Source organism: Pan paniscus, chromosome 3, assembly GCF_029289425.2.
Source record: "Pan paniscus chromosome 3, NHGRI_mPanPan1-v2.0_pri, whole genome shotgun sequence".
NCBI lineage: Eukaryota > Metazoa > Chordata > Mammalia > Primates > Hominidae > Pan > Pan paniscus.
This window is the reverse complement of record NC_073252.2, coordinates 37,792,835-37,805,845: the sequence shown is the minus strand read 5'-3', so window position 1 is coordinate 37,805,845 and position 13,011 is coordinate 37,792,835. Positions and strand designations below refer to the sequence as shown.

Sequence of the window (13,011 nt, the reverse complement as noted above, 5' to 3'; positions counted from 1 at the left end):
CCTTGTCTTAGAATGAGATCAGAATTCAGTGTTGTGTAGGTGTACACTTTTGATCTTCCCAGGGACTGGGCCCCTTTAAAGTAGAGGTTTTTAGCATCACTTAACTGTTCATGCAACCACAGTGATTTCCCCTGAGAGAGACCCGGCAGCATTTCTAGTTTCTGCATTTCCTTTCTGTTGCCTGCCACACAGGTGGGAAGCAGAGAAGCGAGGGTACCAGAGGATTCCAGTGATGCTGTGGGTGTGTCCGGGGTGACCGGATAGCAGTGCAGCATGGAGGTAGCTTTGCGGTCTTCCAGGTCTTACTGCCTGGGATGGATTTCCTACTTTCCCGTTACTAATTGTGTGGCCTTTGGTAAATTATTGAACCTGGAAGCCTCAGTTTCCTCCTATGAAAATAGGAATCATTGACTCATGGAGTCATCGGGAAGATTGAGTTAATGACCCTAGAGTGCTTAGCATGACAGTACCTGGCACAGAGAAAGTGCTCTGCAAATGCCAGTGCTGTTATTATTAATCAGATAGACCTTTTCTTCCTTAACATCCTACACTTAGAGATTTTAGCATTTACTGTTCATTAATCCGCTTAGGTTCCTAGTTTCTTATAACATGTTTCTAATTTTTAAAGGGATCAATTTCTTTTTTTTTTCTAGAGAATCCTTTTTAACAAGGCATAGATATTTGTATGTGTATCCTAATCAGAGACATATGGCAGCTTCCGTGGACCCATAGTATAATGAGAGGATTATGGCTTTATCTTTATAAGATTATGTCATAAGCAATAAACTCTAAAGAAAAAGACAACCTCTTCCTTTGTTCCAGATAAATCTTCTGGGCGGTTCTTAATTTTTATCCATCAGTCTTGTTTTATAAGCAAAATGGTTACACTTTGGGATTTCTGAATTCTGTTTTCCATGTAATGGAACTTTGCTTAATTTTTTCCAGCTTGAGTACTCACTTGTGTAAACTGTAATCACAAAATTTCTCCCGAAGAGAGATAGGCCAGGCTTGCTCAGTGTGGTGTGGTCCCATGTGATGGCAACTGGGAACAGTGAGTGGGTGGGTGTTTCCTCTCTCACCCACTCCTGTTAGCCTTTCTGGTGTCTCTGTGCCCACCCACACATGATTTCTGACTGCTGCAGGACAATATGGAAGGCACCTTGTAACACTTTTATTATTGTTCTGGGTTAAAGAAATACCCGGAAGGTCATAGTGTTGTGCCAGTAATGTGCTACCTTCTAATAAATATGTGTTGGTAATTAGAGACCAGAACTGCAAGGGTTTTAATAAGATTAGCTTTCCCTTTTCTGCTTAGTTTCTGGTATTAGCAGTGAGGACTTTAAGCAGTGATTTGTATTTTTTACTTTCTCTCTCAAAGATATTACAGATAGTGCAGTTTTTATCAGCTGCAGAAGGCAGCTGTTGAAGAAAGCTAATGTGATTGTTGAGAGCAGAGAATTGGATGATGGTAATGACCAGAATAGTTAACCTTTCGGAGCATGCTGATTGCTTTTCCTCGTATTAAGCGTTGTGCATAGGATCATCTCATGTCAAATCCCCAGTAACCCTAGGAGAGAATGCTACAGAGACAGCCACGGTTCCATAGCTGGGCGTAGGGGTCTGGATTTGAATCCAGGCCCCTCCTTTTTAGCTTAGCCTGTATTCTTGCATGCCCAGTTCTTAAAGCCGGTCAAATCTGTGCAAAACACTCAAAATGAGGAGTGTTTCTAGGTTGCAGTGAAAACTGTTACTGTGATGAAACATTAGTTTCTAGGCCTGACATCCCCCACCTTTGACTTTGTTATTTTCCTTGATGCAAAAATGTCTAGTTCTAAGGGAGCACATAAAGAGGAGACATAAAAATAGTGGAATACCATACCTGTTTTCTAGATAATGGCCTAGTTTAAGGTTTTGCCTGGAAAATTCCCTCTCATTTTTTCCTTTTTTTTTTTTTTTTTTTTAGGGCCATTTTTATATGTCTCTACCTCTGGCCTTTCTACCTTTTTTCCCCCTCTGCTAGAATGTTTATATGAATTGACACCTACCTGAAAGTAGTTCCAGACTTGACTTTTTTCAGTTTTACAGTAAAAATCTGCAGTTCTTGTACAGTTTTGGCAATTCAGTGCAGGGTCTTACTTATTTCATTAGAATTAAAAACTTGATCCATGCTGTTTTATTGGACAATGTTTCCTTTTTAGCTAAGGGGATAAAGGTCCTTTACTTATCATCTCATTTGGGAAATAAATCTCTTTCTTTATGTCTGTCTCCCTCATTCTTCCTCTTGTGCTCTGTCTCTATTCTCTTTGAATATTATATTGAATATAATATTGAATATTATGGTTGACCAAATGAATATTATATTGAATATACCATTGAATATTATGGATGACCAAATGACAGAAGAGGATAACATAGATAATAATAAGGTACATATCTTGAAGGACAAGCTGTAAAATAAGTAAAAAGTATGTTCTTCAAAACACTTCTATCAACTTCATGCTATTTCTTCATATTTCTGCAAGCTGGGTCTATCTCTGGTTTTGTTTGGCATTTATAGGGTACACACGATTTTGGCAGATAGGAGAACGTTTCATTCCTTAACCTTGTGTGGGTTCACCTGCATGGTATGTGTATTTCAGCATACACGGGGAGCTCTATAATTTTAGTCCTGTCCTGGGTTATCCCAGTCTGTAAAACAGGAAAGTAAAAAGTCACAGAGCTGTTCATTAAATGAGATAGTTATAGAAAGTCATTTGAAAAGCAGGGAGCTGTTTTACAAGTATGGGCCTTTGTTTGTGATGTAAACGTAGACATTGACAAGGGCCAGTTGTTAGAATGACTTAAAAATACAATCCAGAACCCTGAAGGTACAATAAAGACCTAAGATGGAATATTTAATCATTGTGTTCTTACTTGAAATCCCAACCGTGCTGTCTTGGATGGTCAGTAGAGACTTCCAGTGAACTCGCTTTGGTGGGGCTTTAGAAAGACACCTATGGAAGGCACATCACATGGGAAAAGCAGGAGCAAGAGAGAGAAAGGGGGAGGGGCACATACGTTTAAACAGCCAAATCTCGAGAGAACTCTTGGAATTAATTATATTTTACTTAAATTTCTTTAGACTGAATTCTAGAAAAAAATGTACAGTGGTAGAAGGAATGGGGTGGGATGGGATGGGACAGGGTAAGAATAGATTATAATTCTTCTGTGTTTTTAAATATTCAGGCAGATTAATATGTGATATGATGTTTACCCTTGGTTAAAGATCTACGTTTTTTGTTTTCTCTTGCAGCAATGACTTGACTTGAAGAGCTCTAAGAGACTGAAAACTTATGTGAAGTTGCCTTGGGAATATTTTTATATATTTTATACAGTTTCTATCATGGAGTCAGCAGGCACGTGGAGAAAACCTAAAAGGGAATATTATTGCTGCGCCGTATACAGAATTCAGTTTGCTTTGAAACAAGTTTTGGTTGAAAGAGTCTGTTGAAAATTTTATTATACTTCCAGGGAAGGAAAGAGCTGTTTTTATCTTCTTAACCACTCCCAGCCTCTACTCTTCCCAGCCCCTAATCCCAGGCCTTGGTGTACACACTGTAGTTTTTCCATTATGATGAGTATGTGCAGTGATACTATTCATGTACAGTCTGAGCTTATGCTCAGGGGTGTGTGTGTGTATATGTGTATACATATGTGCACGTGAGTGTGTGTTTCTTTTTCCAGTTCCTGCATCCTATTTTGACACTGGTTGTAAGAAGATCTTGATACATACAGGTTAGCTGTTACAAAAGATAAAAGATGAATCTTCAGTGGTAAAAGCTCAGTGGAAATAATCTAGTTTAGCCCTGAGGAGTTGATTCCCCAAGGGACCATGGAGTCAGATGGGACCAGATGCTAGACTTTGGATTCCTTGACCACAACTTCAGCATTAACTCCTGCCACCACCATGTCACTCCACAGCACTTACACATTTTGAGAAGGTTTTTTTTTTTTTTTTTTTTTTTTGAGGCAGAGTCTTGCTGTGTCCCCTAGGCTGGAGTGCAGTGGCACAATCTCCACTCACCTCAATCTCCACCTCCCCAGGTTCAAGCGATTCTCCTGCCTCAGCCTCCCAAGTAGCTGGGATTACAGGCATGCACCACCACGCTCGACTAATTTTTGTATTTTTAGTAGAGACGGGGTATCACTATATTGGTCAGGCTGGTCTTGAACTCCTGACCTCAGGTGATCTACCCGCCTCGGCCTCCCAAAGTGCTGGGAATATAGGCGTGGGCCACTGCACCCGGGTTTTTTTTTTTTTTTTTTAACCTTTAGCTGAGCGATTCTTGGTTAATCCATTGAATAAAGGAGAAAATGGTTTAAAGTCACACACACACAAATTTGTTTGGACAACCCAAGGCCAAAACAAAAGAACCCTGCTTCTCTCTCTTTTTTTTTTTTTTTTTTGAGGCGGAGTCTCGCTCTGTCGCCCAGGCTGGAGTGCAGTGGCACGATCTCAGCTCACTGCAAGCTCCACCTTCTGAGTTCACGCCATTCTCCTGCCTCAGCCTCCTGAGTAGCTGGGACTACAGGTGCCCACCACCACGCTCAGCTTATTTTTTTTGTATTTTTAGGAGAGACGGGGTTTCACCGCATTAGCCAAGATGGTCTCGATCTCCTGACCTCGTGATCCACCCGCCTCGGCCTCCCAAAGTTCTGGGATTACAGGCGTGAGCCACTGCGCCCGGCCTAGAACCCTGCTTCTCATATAAGATGGGCCTGCACCTACCTCTGGCATGTTTTTCTTCGTGTATTTCCTGGTTTTCACCCTGTAACTAATGCTCATTATTTAAAACACTCCAGTTACTTTTTTAGGCCTGGCAAACTTTTTCTTTTTTTTTTTTTATAACTGTACATTTTACAAAACACCTGAAAGGACCCAGAGGCATAAATAGTATTACATGATTTATGGTAGCTCTGGGGTGAGCTGTGGGGGAGGCCAGTTACAAGGTCTCCAAGACCCGCCTCCATGTCAGTGTTGGGGGTGCCTTGAGCACTTCTTTTATTTCATATAGGAAAATGCACATCTTTCATTTGTCTCCCAAAAGATGATTTCCATAAAAATATACTTCAAAGTATTTACTGTACATAGACTTCAATGATTTTATTTCCAGCATCAAACTAAACATTTCTAACCTTTTAAATAAATGGGGAATTTAGTTTCATGAGAATTTTTACTGACAACTAATAAACACTGTATGTGTACACATTCATATACACTGTGGACTGGAGAAAGTCAGTATGGAAATAAATTTCACTGAGATCCAGAAAGTAGCAATATAGGACTTTTAGGGGTATGTATTAGTGTAAATAATATATGTGCAGTCTAGGCTAATCATTTTAATTAAAAACAAATAAGCATACTTTTTTGCTTTAAAAATATGCCCTCAAAATGGTGGGGGATAAAATGTAAGATATTCTTTAGCTTTAATTATTTTTCCATCTTATTCAAGTCAGAGCACTTTTTTTTAAATAGCAATACAACAGGCAAGAGAATACTCAAAAATATTTAAAACTGTATTGATACCAAGAGTATGTTTTAAATATTTTCTAATACTTGAGCGGTTTTTGTCTGGCAGGCTTCCAAATTTGCCAAAATTAAGCGTTCAGTATTTTCAACACATACGCTTTTTACTGGTTTATACTGAACTATCTGATGAGAATTCCTAAGTGTTCCCAAAGCAACTGATGTTTACAGGTCTTGTGTTTCTCCTCCTTCTTTCTAAGGATGAGGGAATCCACAACAGACTTTCTCTAGAAAACACTAATGATGGACAACTTTTTGGTGTCATCAATGAGTTGGCTACTACCTTGATGTAAAAATTTGTAAGGAAAATTTTCACCATTTCGAGTGTCAAGTGTATTTTTAACTGTCTGGTTTGTACTTTTATGACTTTTGTACTACCAAAGCGGAGTTAAAAATAAAAATGTTAAACGCAGTGTGTTGTCTTGTGAGTGATCCAATTATTGGCGCCTTGTACACTGGAAATACAGTCGTGGCAGTATAATTATTGAGCTTAATTTTTTACAGTGCTGAATTTCTTGTGTCTTGAAATATCAAGTGATCACTTGGCTGACTTTCCTCATGAGATTTCCCCTTCTGCAGTACCCCTTCCCCTAACACAGGCATACCTTGGAGATACTGTGGGTTCAGCCCCAGCCTACTGCAATAAAGCAAATATTGCAATCAAGCCAGCCACATGAGCTTTTTGGTTTCCCACTGCATATAAAAAAGTTATATTTATACTATACTATAGTCTATTAAGTATATGCAATAATATTCTGTCAAAAAACTTACATACCTTAATTTAAAATACTTTTTATTGCTAAAAAAAAATACGATAATCTGAGCCTTCAGCAAGTCATAATCTTTTTGCTGCTGCAGGATCTTGCCTCAATGTTGAAGGCTACTGACCAGGTTGGTGGTTACTGAAGGTTGGGGTGGCTGTGGCAATTTCTTAAAATAGCACAGTGATAAAGTTTGCTGCACTGATTGACCTCACCTTTCATGAAAGTTTTCTCTATAGCATGCAGTACTGTTTGATAGCATTTTATCACAGTAGAACATCTTTCAAAATTGGAGTCAATCATCTCAAAATCTGATGCTGCTTTATCAACTAAGTTTATGTATTATTATATTCTAAATCCTTTGCTGTCATTTCAACAGTGTTCACAGCATCTTCACCAGGAGTAGATGCCATCTCAGGAAACCACTTTCTTTCATCATCTGTTAAGCAATTCCTCATCTATTCAAGTTTTATCATGAGATGGCAGCAATTCAGTTCAATCTTCATGCTCACTTCTGATTCTAGTTCTGCTGCTGTTTCCACCACATCTGCAGTGACTTCCTCCACTGAAGTCTTGAACCCCTCCAAGTCATCTATGAGGGTTGGAATCAACTTCCAGACTCCTGTTAATGTCTCTATTTTTACCTCCTGTGAATCAAAAATGTTCTTAATGGCATCTAGAATGGTGAATTCCTTCCAGAAGATTTCAATTGACTTTACTGAGGTCCAATAGAGGAATCACTGTCTACGGCGGCTGTAGCCTTATGAAATGCCTTTCTTAAATAATTAGACTTGAAAGTGGGAATTAATCTATGGGCTGCAGAATGGATGTTGTGTTAGCAGGCATGAAAGCATTTCTCCCTTTGTACATCTCCATAAGAGCTCTTGGGTAACTGACCAGGTCCTTGTCAATGAGTTATTATTTTGAACGGAATCTTTTTTTCTGAGCAGTAGGTCTCAACAGTGGGCTTTAAATGTTCAGTAAACCATGCTGTCAACAGATGTGCTGTTATCTAGGCTGTTTACAGGCAGAGTCGATTTAGCATAATTCTTAAGGGCCTTATGATTTTCAAAATGGTAAATGAGCATTGGCTTCAACCTAAAGTTGACAGCTATGTTAGCCCCTAAAATGAGAGCCTGTGCTTTTGAGGTTTTGAAGCCAGGCATTGACTTCTCAACTATGAAAATCCTAGATGTCATCTCCTTCCAAATCTGTTTTTTCATTTAGCCACCTTCATCCATGATCTTAGCTAGATTTTCTGGATTATTTACTGCAGTTTCTAAATTAGCACTTGCTGCTTCACTTTGTACTTCTATATAATGGCAATGGTTTCTTTAGTTAATCCTTATGAACTGGCTGGGTGCAGTGGCTCATGCCTGTAATCCCAGCACTTTGGGAGGCTGAGGCGGGCTGATTGCTTGAGGTCAGGAGTTTGAGACCAACCTGGCCAACATGACGAAACCCTGTCTCCACTAAAAATACAAAAACTAGCCGGGCATAATGGTGCACACCTGTAATCTCAGCTACTCAGGAGGTTGCAGTAGAAGGATCACTTGAATCCGGGAGATAGAGATTGCAGTCACTGCACACCAGCCTGGGTGACAGAGCTAGACTCTGTCTCAAAAAAAAAAAAAAATTAAATTTAAAAATCTGATGAACCAACGTCTGCTGGCTTCCAACCTTTTTTCTGCAGCTTCCTCACTTCTTTCAGTCATTATAGAACTGAAGAGTTAGGACCTTGCTCTGTATTAGGCTTGGGCTTAAGGGAATGTTGTGGCTGGTTTGATTTTTTTATCCAGGCCACTGAATCTGTCTCCGTATCAGCAATAAGGCTGTTGCACTTTCTTATCATTCGTGTATTTGCTAGAGTAGCATTTTTAATTTTCTTCAAAACTTTTGCTTTGCTTTGCATTCACAACTTAACTATTTGGTACAGGAGGCCTAATTTTCTGCCTGTCTCGGCTTTTGACACGCCTTAATCATTTCTAGCTTTTTATTTAAGGTGAGATGCATGTGACCCTTCCTTTCACTTGAGCAGTGAGAAGCCATTGTAGGGTTACTAACTGGCCTAATTTTAATATTTTGTCTCAGGGAATAGGGAGGCTTGAGGAGAGGGAGAGAGACGGGAACGGCTGGTTGGTCGGGCAGTTGGAACACACATGCACAGCATGTACAGATTAAGTTCGTCATTTTATGTGGGCACAGTTCATGTCATCCCAAAACAATTACAATAGTAACATCAGAAATCACTGATCACGGATCACTATAATAGATATAATAATAATGGAAAAGTTTGAAATATTTCAAGAATTACCCATATGTGACACAGGGACATGAGTGAGCACATGCTGTTGGAAAGGTGGTGCCGATGGCTGGGCACAGTGGCTCACGCCTGTAATCCCTGCACTTTGGGAGGCCGAGGCAGGTGGATCACGAGGTCAGGAGACCGAGACCATCCTGGCCACCATGGTGAAACCTTGTCTTTACTAACATACAAAAAAAAAGAAAAAAATTAGCCGGGTGTGGTGGTGCGCGTCTATATCCCCAGCTACTTGGGAGGCTGAGGCAGGGGAATTGCTTGAACCTGGGAGGTGGAGGTTGCAGTGAGCTGAGATTGTGCCGCTGCACTCCTGCCTGGGCGACAGAGCAAGACTCCACCTCAAAAAAAAAAAAAAAAAAGAAAAGAAAAGTGCTGATGGACCTTCTCAACTTGCAGGGTTGCCACACACCTACGGTTCATTAAAAAACAAAACAAAAACAAACAAGAAAACCCTACAATATCTGCAAAGCACACTACAGCAAAGTGCAATAAAATGAGGCATGCCTGTTACTGCTTTTTAAATTTGAAGATAATTTTGGACTTGTAGAAGAGTTGCAAAAGCAGTACAGAGTTCATGTAAACCCTTCCCTCCATTTCCCCGTATGTTACCAATCTTAACTATAAAAAAGTGATCACAACTAAAAAACTAACAGTGGTACAGTACCATTCATTAAATCACAACGTTCTTTGGATTGCATCCATTGTCTCACTAATGTCCCCTTGCTGTTCCAGGATCACCCACTGCATTTAGTTGTTGGATCCTGTCCCCTCTGATCTGTGGTTGCCCTTTAGTCTTTTCTTGTGTTTCATGATCTTGACACTCGAATGTACTGATCAGTTCTTTTGTAGACTCTCCCTCAACCTAGGTGTTCCAGCTGATTCTTGTGATTTAGACGGAGGTTTTGTATAAGGGAAGGGACACCATACAGGTGATGTGCCCTTCCCATTGAATCGTGTCAGGAATGTGATGGTACGTATTACCCGTGATGTCAATCTTCATCATTGCCCAAGGTGGTGTCTGCCATGTTTCATTTTGGTAAAGTTACTATTTTCCCTTTGTAATTAATGAATATTAGATGGGAGATACTTAGAGATTAGGCCAATATCTTATTTCTGCTTAAACTTTCACACATTAATTTTACCATCTGTATGAGTTTTCTAGGGCTACCATAACAAATTACCAAAACCTGGGTGCCCCAGAACACAGAAGTGTATTCTTTCACAGTCTAAAAAGCCAGACCTTGAAGTCAACGTGTCTGCAGGGTTGATTCCTTCTGATATCTCTGGGGTATAATCTGGCCCATGCCTCCCTCCCAGCTTCTGATGGTTGCTGGCAATTCTGGCATTCTGTGTCTTCTTCCCTGTGTGAGGGAGTCCTCTGCTCTTATAAGGACACCAGGCATTGGGTTTAGGGTCCACCCTAATCCAGTATGACTTTATCTTAACTTGATTACATTTGCAGAGAACCCATTTCCCGATAAGGTCATATCCACAGGTCTCAGAAGGTAGGACTTCAACATCAACAGGTCTTGTCGGGGATATCATTCAACCCACCACACCAACCATCGGTGGATCCTGGCTGCAGCGGCTATGTCTGTGGTAGGAGCCCTTTCAGGTTGGTGCCCATGTCCCTTGATGCGGTTCCATCCTTTACTTTTCTCCTTCCTCCACCTATTACACACTCTTTCTTTCTTTCTCTTGTCTTCTTTCCTTTTTCTTTCTTTCCTTCTTTCTTTCTTTCTTCTTTCCCCTTCTTCTTTTTTCTTTTCTTTCTCTCTCTCCCTTCCTTCCTTCTCCTCCTCCTTCTCCTCCTCCTCCTTCTTGCCTTCCATCCTTCCCCTTTCTTGCATCTTTTTCCTTCCTTCCCTTTCTTCTTTTTCTTTCTTTCTCCTTCCTTCTCTTTCTCTTCCTCCTCCCTTCTTCTTCTACCCTCCCTTCCTTCTTCCCTTCCTTCCTCCCTCCCTCTCTCCTTCCCTTCCTCTTTCTCTCCTTCTCTCTCCCTCCCTCCCTTCCTTCCTCTTTCTTCCTTTCTTTCTCTTTCTTTCTTTCCTTCTTTCCTTTCTCTTTCTTTCTTTCCTTTCTCTTTCTTTTCTTTTCCTTCTTTCTTTCTCTCTCTTTCTTTCTTTCTCTTTCTTTCTCTCTCTCTCTCTTTCTTTCTTTATTCTTTTTCTTTCTTTCTTGACAAAGTCTCACTCTGTCGCCCAGGCCAGAGTGCAGTGGTACAACCTCGACTCGCTGCAACGTTTACCTCCCAGGCTCAAGTGGTTCTTCTGCCTCAGCCTCCTGAGTAGCTGGAATTACAAGCATACGCCACCACACCTGGCTACATTTTGTATTTTTAGTAGAGACAGGGTTTCACCATGTTGGCCAGGCTGGTTTTGAACTCCTGGCCTCAAGTGATCCACCTACCTCAGCCTTCCAAAGTGCTAGGATTACAGGTCCTTTCTTTTTTGAAAGCCCTTTATTACTTTCTGGCACCACAAGATGCTCCAGGTTCATCTTGTCTTGTATTTTCCTTGCCCCAGCCCTGAAATCAACCACTAACCCAAGGAGCCCTGGTTCCTTTTATTGGACAATGATGTTTAGAAATAAAGAGCACTAGGTGTCCTCATTGATGCTGGGATGTCACAGCTACTAGGCCCCCTGTACACACATATATACATACACACACACCAACCCATGCGGATACACACATCTTTATGTATTTTTTGTATCTATCTGTAAAACAAAAGCATGTGCCCACACTGCTACTTCTGACTCCAGGCTTGCTCCATAGTACTCGTTCTAAGCTTCCTGCTTTCCTTATTTGTAACTTTCTTCTCCAACAGTGAGGAAACCTGGCTCTTATTATCTATGATATTTTTACATGTTTATTCAACACTAGCATACATATTAAGTAGTTTGAAAATATATTACTGTGAGAAACACATTTTCCAACTGAAGTACTGTGTGTATGTGTGTGTCTCTGTGTGTGTGTCTGTGTGTGTGTGTCTCTGTGTGTATGTGTGTGTGTGTGTCTGTGTGTGTGTGTGTCTGTGTGTGTGTGTGGTTCTTTTTAGCCTTACAGTATTCTGTCAAAACTGTATTTGCCAAAGTTTCTTAAGTCAGCTCCTTTGTTCCCCACCCCCTTCTGCATGGTAATGTGACTCATTTGTAACACAGAATCATTTGTCACTATCTGCATTCCATCTCTCCTTCATGTCCTGGTTGAGATTTTTAAAATGTATAGACAGCAAACTTCACTCTGTGTGGTACCTCATAGGATTCTGATTTGGAGTGTGCGTGTGTGTGCGCGTGTGCATGTCCTTGAAAACAAGATGATCAATAACAGCTTATGCTGAGGAAGTGGAAAGGTTGATTTGGTCATTTGTGACCAAGTCACAACATGAGAACCAGAAACTCAGAATGTGTGCACTAGGATGGATGTTAGAATTCCTCCAATCCCCTGTTTTATAGTTGAAAGGGGTCACTTGGGGACGACGGGCTTAGTTTTTGGTTAATTGGCCTTTTTGATATCCCCTCTAGTACATGTGTAATGTAGAATGGGGCCGTTTGGTCACTAACTGGCTTTCATGTCTTTCTTGGCTCATTAGGGGAGTAGTGGGCAGCTGGCAATGTGGCACATATGACCCTTCTGTTCCCCATGGTGACGGACGCTAGCCTCACAACGCTGGCCCGGAACAATTGGTTCAGCAAGCTCCCCACCCTGGCAGTTCCAGCACTTTGGGAGGCCAAGGTGGCAGATTGCTTGAGCTCAGGAGTTTGAGACCAGCCTGGGCAACGTGAAAAAACCCTGTCTCTTTGAAAAATACAAAAGAAAGTAGCCGAGCATGATGGCCCGTGCCTGCAGTCCCAGCTACTTGGGAGGCTCAGGTGGGAGGATTGCTTAAGCCTGCGAGGTCAAGGCTCTGGCGAGCCATAATTGTGCCACTGCATTCAAGCCTAGGTGACAGAGTGAGACTCTGTCTCAAACAAACAAACAAACAAACAAACAAAAGCAACCAGCACTGCCTGTTTTCCCTCTGCACATTCCCTCCCTTTCCTCACACCAGGAAAGAAGACTACACAGCAGGAAATACAGTCTCCACCAGCCCCCTGGGTGAATTTGCCAGGGGGCCTGCCCATGGTCTTGAATGCTCCTGCACTTCTTTTTCAAATCTGTCTTCACATCCAGGCTTCCTCCACCCCAAAAGGCGGGGAACCCTTCCTTCTGTCTCACTGAGGACAGTAGAGTTGGGGGCTTGGAAATGGCGTCGCGCGATTTAGTGCATAGTATCACTGAGGGCTTGTTGTGTGGTCAAAGAGGACTATGTTTGGTATCTGAGGTTTGACTTGCCAGTTCTTAGATCCTCCGACCCTTTTGT

At 41.3% G+C, this 13,011-nt stretch overlaps 1 protein-coding gene across 1 annotated transcript in view; it reads left to right on the top strand.

The window, feature by feature from the left end:
* Positions 1-5,978, top strand: part of RELL1 (RELT like 1) — a 73,995-nt gene extending 68,017 nt beyond the window's left edge. The window contains exon 7 of the mRNA XM_008957556.4: positions 3,293-5,978. The gene's annotated coding sequence lies outside the window, so the exon portion shown is untranslated. The remainder of the gene's footprint in view (positions 1-3,292) is intronic.
* The last annotated feature ends 7,033 nt before the right edge of the window (positions 5,979-13,011 follow it).